The 7,741-nt window shown below is 55.7% G+C and overlaps 1 pseudogene; it reads left to right on the top strand.

Annotated features, from left to right (window-relative positions):
- The first annotated feature begins 3,670 nt into the window (after positions 1-3,670).
- LOC116974047 lies at positions 3,671-5,414 on the top strand (annotated as a pseudogene).
- Positions 5,415-7,741: the final 2,327 nt, after the last annotated feature.

Raw genomic sequence — 7,741 nt, 5'->3', positions numbered from 1 at the left:
AATGTCTCTGTTTTACCCCAACCATAATATACACACAGCGCAACCTGTAAAAAATTTGATGGAAGGAATTAAAATAAAACTTTCATTTGAAGAATTGAATCATTTTATGGAATATAATTATAACTTTAACTGAGTTGTTATTCTGTGGAATTTAAAATTTGCCAGTAAATGTGGCTGGTTATATGAGATGGTGTGTCAATTCTGAGCCTATGTGAAACAAATTTTACAATTTACTTTGAATAATTGTGCAAAGGATCTTGTAGTGACAAATTATGTGAATCATTTGCAATATTTTCCATTGCTTAGTTTGGAAGCCAAAAATAATATGCAAGACATCTAGCAGGACGGTGATATTCCTTAGTATTCACACAAATATTTAGTTACCAAGGGCACTTTAGCTACTGTTCCCAATACTTCACTGGTTTCCTAATGAAAATAATGGAAAATCCATTACTTCTTCGAGAGAAGACTAAAAGTTAAGCAAATATTTTTGTGCATCTGTTTATTTGATTGATTAAAAATATACAAAATACATTTTCCTTATGACTTACTGCTGCTGCTGTTTTACCTATGTTTAAAATGGCTGTATTTTATTTTCAATATTTAAAGATGAAAGATATTTCCTCGGATAGAATGCGTCAGTTCAAAAAGAAAAATAATATGTATAAAGATCATTCTACTCAACATATTTGCAGAACGTTCATAAACTGTATTTAACATTTTCCTCATTGTGCAGTGGTAATATTTGGTTTAAACATAACTGTATATTATTTTTCCCTTTCCTGTATTATAATTTTAGGAGTAACTGATTTTGGTCAAATTCTCAGTAACTTTTTCGAAACGTTACGTAGTGATACCTTCTGGTAAATGTGTACAGATAGGTGAGCAAGGACAGTGTCAGGATGAACCCAATGGATACAGGCCCGTACGAAGCTCTTCAAAAAGTGGGTGGCATGACAGGATTATAAAAATGTTATATGAAATAAATTGCGCGCTGTATGGAACGAGCTGCCTGAGGAGGTGGTTGAGGTTGGGACTATCGCGTAGTTTAAGAAACAGTTAGACAGGTACATGGATAGGACAGGTTTGGAGGGATATGGACCAAACGCAGGCAAGTGGGACTAGTGTAGCCGGAGTGGGCAAGTTGGGGCAAAGGGCCTGTTTCCACACTGTGTCACTCCATGACTATGACTCTATCCATGTTCTCCAGAGATGCTGCCTGATCCGCTGAGTTACTCCAACGGTGTTTGAGGCTGGAGCAGCTGTGAACACCAGAGAGGCGATGGTGTCTAGAGAATGGATCTGATTTTCAACTAAAGCAGAGTCGTGTGCTAACCCCGAGCCTCTGGTCGAGTTAATGAAGTGTAGAGTTGGCGTTGCTTATAAGTTGTGCGGGATAAGGACCCGCAGGGCGGTGAGCTCTGTCTTCAGCTTGGCGGCAGTCCAGTGCATGGGTGCCGGGGGCTGTATGTTGGGCTGGGGCGGAGCAGCCGGGCGGGTGTAGAGGTGGCCGCCGTGTGAAGGGCAGCTCTCCTGGAGCCGGCTCTCCGTTCTCTGGCTCTTCATGGACGGGCTCCTCGGGTGAATCCGTCAAAAAGTGAACAACATAAGGAGTAAAAACTAATTAATTGAGACCTGAAGTGAAAGTCCTCTGGACCTGTCAAGCTACTTAATACAATAACTAAACGTGAGAGGGTGGGACATGGGAGACAATTTAAACCATGGTGATGCGAGGCAGCAGCAGCAATAATAAATGATTTCAATTACAGCTAACGAGCTCATAGGAACGGTGCGGGAGGTGACATTTCCAGCTCAGTCACCTGTCACCAATAGGTAAACGCGAAATCGTCACATCACTCACCCTGACTCATTTCATCTTCTTTCTGTAGACGGTTGTTAGCTGTGGTGGTGGCCGGGGCTGTGGCCGCATCCTACCCAAACCCAAACCCTAACCGCACTCGATATTCCACCGTCACCTCAGTGCTACCGAGGTAGAGGCACACCTCAAAAATCCCAGTGTGCTAAACCTACAAAGAGATTTCCCTAAACAACAATTTTTTTTTTAATTCTGTGGAAAAAAGGGGGGTGCGACTGCACCCATCGCACCCCTCCCCCCTTTCCCCTCTCCCCCCTCCTTCAGACGGCCATGGGCGAACTCCACAATCAGGTAACCTGCTTATAACAGTTTCCCTGAAATTGCTTGAACCAATATCTGTGTGCTGGTTAACTGGAGCTGGTCATGTCTTATGAACATTATTGAGTGTTTGAGAAGTTGATGGAGGGAAGCTGATAAGGGTATGGCAGTGGATGTTGTGTATATGGATTTTAGTGATAGTCACTTCTGTAGGCTGATCCAGAAGATTAAGATATATGATCCACAGTGACTTGATCATTTGGATTCAGAACTGGCTTACTCATAGAAGACAGAGGATTGTGATGGGTGTTATTTAAATAACTTGGAGATAAATGCAGATGGATTAGTTAGTACATTTGCAGATTACGCCAAAATTGGTGGAGTTGCGGACTGTGAGAAAAGCTTTCAAAGTATACAACAGGATATAGATCACCTACGGAAATGGATGGAGAATTGACAGATGGAGTTTAATCCGAGCAAGTGTGAGGTGTGCACTTTGTGAGGTCCAATGTAAGGGGTTTAACAGTTTAATTTCCAACTTAATGGCAAGACCCTTAACAGCATTAATGTACAGAGTGATATTGGGGTCCGTCCTTCGCTCTCTGAAAGTGGCAAGACAAGTAGGTGGAATGGTAAAGAAGGCATGTGGTAGTCTTGCCTTCATTGGCCAGGGCATTGCATATCAGTCAGGAGGTCATGTTTCAGCTCTATTGGATTTTGGCTAGGCTGGATTTGGAGTATTATATGCAGTTCTGGTTGCCCCATTACAGGAAGATTGTGGAGGCATTGCAGAAGGTGCAGAGGAGGTGCAGAGGAGGTTTACTAGAATGATACCTGAATTAGAGGGTTTTAGCTAAAAGGAGAGTGGACAAACTTGGATTGTTCTCTCTGAAGTGTCGAAGGCTGAGAAGACCAGTTAGAAATGTATAAAATTGTTAGAGATATACATAGACACAGAACCATTTTTCTAGGGTGTAAATGTCAAATATTAGGGGGCATGGCTTGGGGGGGGGGGGGCGGCCTTCGGCATCACACACACACTAACCCCCCCTTGATATTATATTAATATTATTCATTTGCTCCTTTTACGCCATCCCCCGCCCTATCCACTCACGAATAACCCCCACCTGCGCAGGCATGGCTAGGGGAGGGGGGAGGGGGGGGGGAAGGGGGAGGGGGGTAGAGGTGGAGGGGGAGGGGGTAGTGATTGAGGGGGGGGGGGGAGGCGCGCGGGTAATGCTGGTTCCCTGAACGCAATATTCCACCACACCCATAGGTCCCAATATTCAACACTCCCTAGAGAGGGAGACGAGACAGAGAGGGAGGGGGGCAGAGCGGGAGGGGGTCAGAGAGTGAGGGGTGGGGTGAGAGGGGGGGGCAGAAAGAGGGGGGGGGTACACAGAGGGAGGGGAGAGAGGCTGCACCTACACAGGTCGTAGAGCAGCAGCCTCCCTACCAGGTGCCGGGCCCGAGCGAGGCTGCGGGTTGGCATGGACCCGAGTGAAGCCCCCCTCCCCATTCCCCTCCTCTCCCCCCCCCCTCCCCCCTCCCTCTCCCCCCCCCTCTTCCCCCCCTCTCCCCCCCTCTCCCCCCCCCTCTCCCCCCCCCCTCTCCCCCCCCTCTCCCCCCCTCTCCCCCCCCTCTCCCCCCCCCTCTCCCCCCCCCTCTCCCCCCCCTCTCCCCCCCCTCTCCCCCCCCCTCTCCCCCCCCCCCTCTCCCCCCCCCCTCTCCCCCCCCTCCTCTCCCCCCCTCCCTCTCCCCCCCTCCCTCTTCCCCCCTCCCCTCCCCCCTCCCTCTCCCTGCCCCTCCTCTCCCCACCCTCCCCTAACGTCCCCCCCTCCCTCTCCGCCCCCATCCCTCTCCCCCCCTCCCCTCTCCCCGACCCCCTCCCTCTCCCCCCCCTCCCTGCTCCCCCCCATCCCTCTCCGTCCCCCCTCGCCTCGTTCTCCCCATCGCCTCTCCCCCCCCTCCTCCCTCCCCCTCCCTCTCCCCTCCCTCTCCCCCCCTCTCCCCCCTCCCTCTCCCCCCCCCCCCCCCTCCCCCCCCCCCCTCCCCCCTCTCTCTCCCCCCCTCCCCCCCCCCCCTCTCCCCCCCTCTCTTCCCCCTCTCTCTTCCCTCTCCCCCCCCCTCTCTCCCCCCCCCCCCCCCCTTCCCCCCCCCCCGCCCTCTTCCCCCCCCCCCTCTTCCCCCCCCCCCTCTTCCCCCCCCCCTCTCCCCCCCCCCCTCTTCCCCCCCCCCTCTTCCCCCCCCTCCTCTTCCTCCCCCCCCTCTCCGTCCCCCCCCCCTCTTCCCCCCCCCCTGCTCCCCCCCCCTCTTTCCCCCCCCCCCTCTTTCCCCCCCCTCTTTCCCCCCCCCCTCTTCCTCCCCCCCCCTCTTCCCCCCCCTCTTCCCCCCCCGTCTTCCCCCCCCCTCTTCCCCCCCCTCTTCCCCCCCCCGCTCTTTTCCCCCCCCCCCTCTTCCCCCCCCCCCCTCTCGCACCCCCCCTCTTTTCCCCCCCCCCCTCTCCCCCCCCCTCTTTCCCCCCCCCCTCTTCGCCCCCCCCCGCTTCTCCCCCCCCCCCTCTTTCCCCCCCCTCTTCCCCCCCCTCTTCCCCCCCCCTCTTCCGCCCCCTCTGTCCTCTTCCCGCCCCCCTTCTTCTCCCCCCCCTCTTCCCCCCCCTCTCGCCTCCCCCCCCTCTTCCGCCCCCCCCGTCTTCCCCCCCCCCCCTCTCCCCCCCCCCTCTTCCCCCCCCCGCTCTTCCCCCCCCTCTTCCCCCCCCCTCTTCCCCCCCCCTCTTCCCCCCCTCTCTCCCGCCCCCCCCTCTTCCCCCCCCCCTCTGCTTCCCCCCCCCCTCCTCTTCCCCCCCCCTTCCCCCCCCCTTCCCCCCCCCCTTCCCCCCCCTTTCCCCCCTCCTCCTCTCCCCCCTCTCTTTTCCCCCCCCCCCCCGTCCTTTCCCCCCCCCCCTCTTCCCCCCCCCCTCTTCCCCCCCCCTCCTTCTTCCTCCCCCCCCCCCTCTTCCCCCCCCCCCCTCTTCCTTCCCCCCCCCCCTCTCCCCCCCCCCCCTCTCTCCCCCCCCTTTCCCCCCCCCTCTTCCCCCCCCCCTCTCTTTCCCCCCCCCTCCTCCCTCTCCCCCCCCCCTCTTCCCCCCCCCCCCCCTCTTCCCCCCCCCCCTCTTCCCCCCGCCGCTCTTCCCCCCCCCCCCTCTTCCCCCCCCCCTCTTCCTCCCCCCCCTATTCTTCCCCCCCCCCCTCTTCCCCCCCCCCCCCTCTTCCCCCCCCCCCCTCTTCCCCCCCCCCCTCTTCCCCCCTCCCTCTTCCCCCCCTCCTCTTCCCCCCCCCCCTCTAGCCCCCCGCCCCTCTTTTCCCCCCCCCCCTCTTCCCCCCCCCCCTCTTCTCCCCCCGTCCTCTTCTCCCCCCCCCCCTCTTCTCCCCCCCCCCCTGTCTTCCCCCCCCCCTCTTCTCCCCCCCCCCTCTTCTCCGTCCCCCCCCCTCTTCCCCCCCCCCCCTCTTTCCCTCGCCCCCCTCGCCCCCCCCTCTTCCCCCCCCCCGTCATTCCCCCCCCTCTTCCCCCCCCCCTCTTCCCCCCCCCCCTCTTTCCCCCCCCTCTCCCCCCCCCCATCTTCTCCCCCCCCCCCTCTTCTCCCCCCCCCCCCTCTTCTCCTTCCCGCCCCCCCACTCTTCTCCTGCCCCCCCCCTCTTCTCCCCCCCCCCCTCTTCTTCCCCCCCCTCTTCCCCCCCCCCCCTCCTTCTTTATTTCCTCCCCCCCCCCCCTCTTGCCTCCCCCCTTCTCTTCGTACTCTCCCCCCCCACGCCTCTCTCTCCCCCCCCTCTTTCGCTCTCTCCCCCCCCCTCTTCTCTCTCCTCATCCCCCCCCCTCTTCTCCCCCCTCCCCGTCTTCTCTCCCCCGAGCCCCTCTCTTTTCCCCCCCCCTCTTCATCGCCCCGCCCCCTCTTCTTCCCCCCCCCCCCCTCTTCTCCCCCCCTCTCTCGTTCTCCCCGCCCCCCTCTTCTCCCCCAGCCCCCCCTCTCTTCATCCCCCCCGCCACACCCTCTTCTCTCTTCCTCCCCCCCCCCCCTCTTCTCCCCCCCCCCCTCCTTCTCGCCTCCCGCCCCCCTCGTCTGCCCCCCCCCCGCTCTTCTCCCCGGCCCCCTCGTTCTCCCCCCCCCCTCTTCTCCCCCCCCCCTCTTCTTCCTCCCCCCCCCCCTCTTCTTCCCCCCCCCCCTCTTCCCGAATAACCCCCACCTGCGCAGCATTGCTAGGGGGGGGGGAGGGGGGGAGGGGAGAGGGAGAAGGTAGTGATTGAGGGGGGGGGGGGGGGGAGGAGGAGGCGCGCGAGGAATGCTGGTTCCCTGAACGCAATACCCCACCACACCCATAGGTGACAGAGAGGGAGGGGGGCAGAGCGGGAGGGGGTCAGAGACCGCCACACTCTCCACACAGTCCCCTCTGATAATTAATGGTACCATGTTCGTTTTATTCTTGCTGAAGTCTATTATTATTTCCTTTGTCTTTAAGGTGTTGAGGAGCAGGTTATTTTCTCCATAGCTGCACTGTCAGACGGCCTCTCCCAGAGGGAGTAATGGTCGCCACGGCCACCTTCCCATCACGCGGCGATAACGACCTCAGCCACGATGTTCTAGAACTTTAAGGGGCCCAGCACGACCTGAGCACCAGTTTAAAAATGCTAAGTGACATATTTAAAGAAGTGAAAGTTAAGAAGCCAAGAAGAACAGAAGACAGAACAGGGGTGATGTCACTCACAGCACGAGCAGTGGCAGGCAGTCAGATCCATTGTGACATCATCAGCGAGACCATCTCGTTTATTTTCTAAGTTAATTAGCATTTTTGAACATCTTCATAAATAACGAGAAATAATGCATGAAATTTTCAGATAAGGCGACTTTTGAAATCATGGCATAAATCTCTATTGAAATGATGTAAAATGTTCACTGTTAGTGCATTGTGTTTTCGAGGAAAACATCACACAAATAAATACACATCCAAGAGTTTTATAAGTGTAGAGATATGTGGAACAAGTTTTTTTACAGAGAGTGGTGGGTAGCTTGGAACGTGCTGCCAGGGGTGGTGGTGGAGGCAGATATGATAATGGTATTTCAGAGGCTTTTAGATAGGCTCATGGATATGCAGGGGATGGATGGATATGGATCACATGCGCACAAGGAGGTTAGCGTAACTTGACACCATTTGGCATGGACATTTGGGGCCGAAGGGCCTGTTCCTGTGCTCTATTGCTCTATATTTTAATTGCCTTTGCATCCAATTATCATGTCCTGTGTGTCTAGCATCAGAGAAAGATCACATCGTAAGTCTGTGGTGATCATATTTGTGTCATATTTGTATATTTTGGAAGCTGTGGTAGTTTACAAAATAAGCATAATTGGTTCCATACAATGCATTCACAAAGTATTCAGACCCCTTCACTTTTTCCACATTTTGTTATGTTACAGTCTTATTTTAAAGTGGATTAAATCCATTTTTTTAAATCATCAATTTACACACAATACCCCAGAATGAAGAAGCAAAAACAGGTGTTTAGAAACTTTTGCAAAGTAATTTAGTTTACCACCAGTGGTCAATTAAATTGATTGGACATGATTTGGAAAGGCAC

The sequence above is a fragment of the Amblyraja radiata genome, chromosome 1 (genome assembly GCF_010909765.2).
Source record: "Amblyraja radiata isolate CabotCenter1 chromosome 1, sAmbRad1.1.pri, whole genome shotgun sequence".
In the NCBI taxonomy this organism is placed as follows: Eukaryota; Metazoa; Chordata; class Chondrichthyes; order Rajiformes; family Rajidae; genus Amblyraja; species Amblyraja radiata.
Note: the sequence above shows the minus strand (reverse complement) of the source record. Positions and strands in the feature narration are given on the sequence as shown.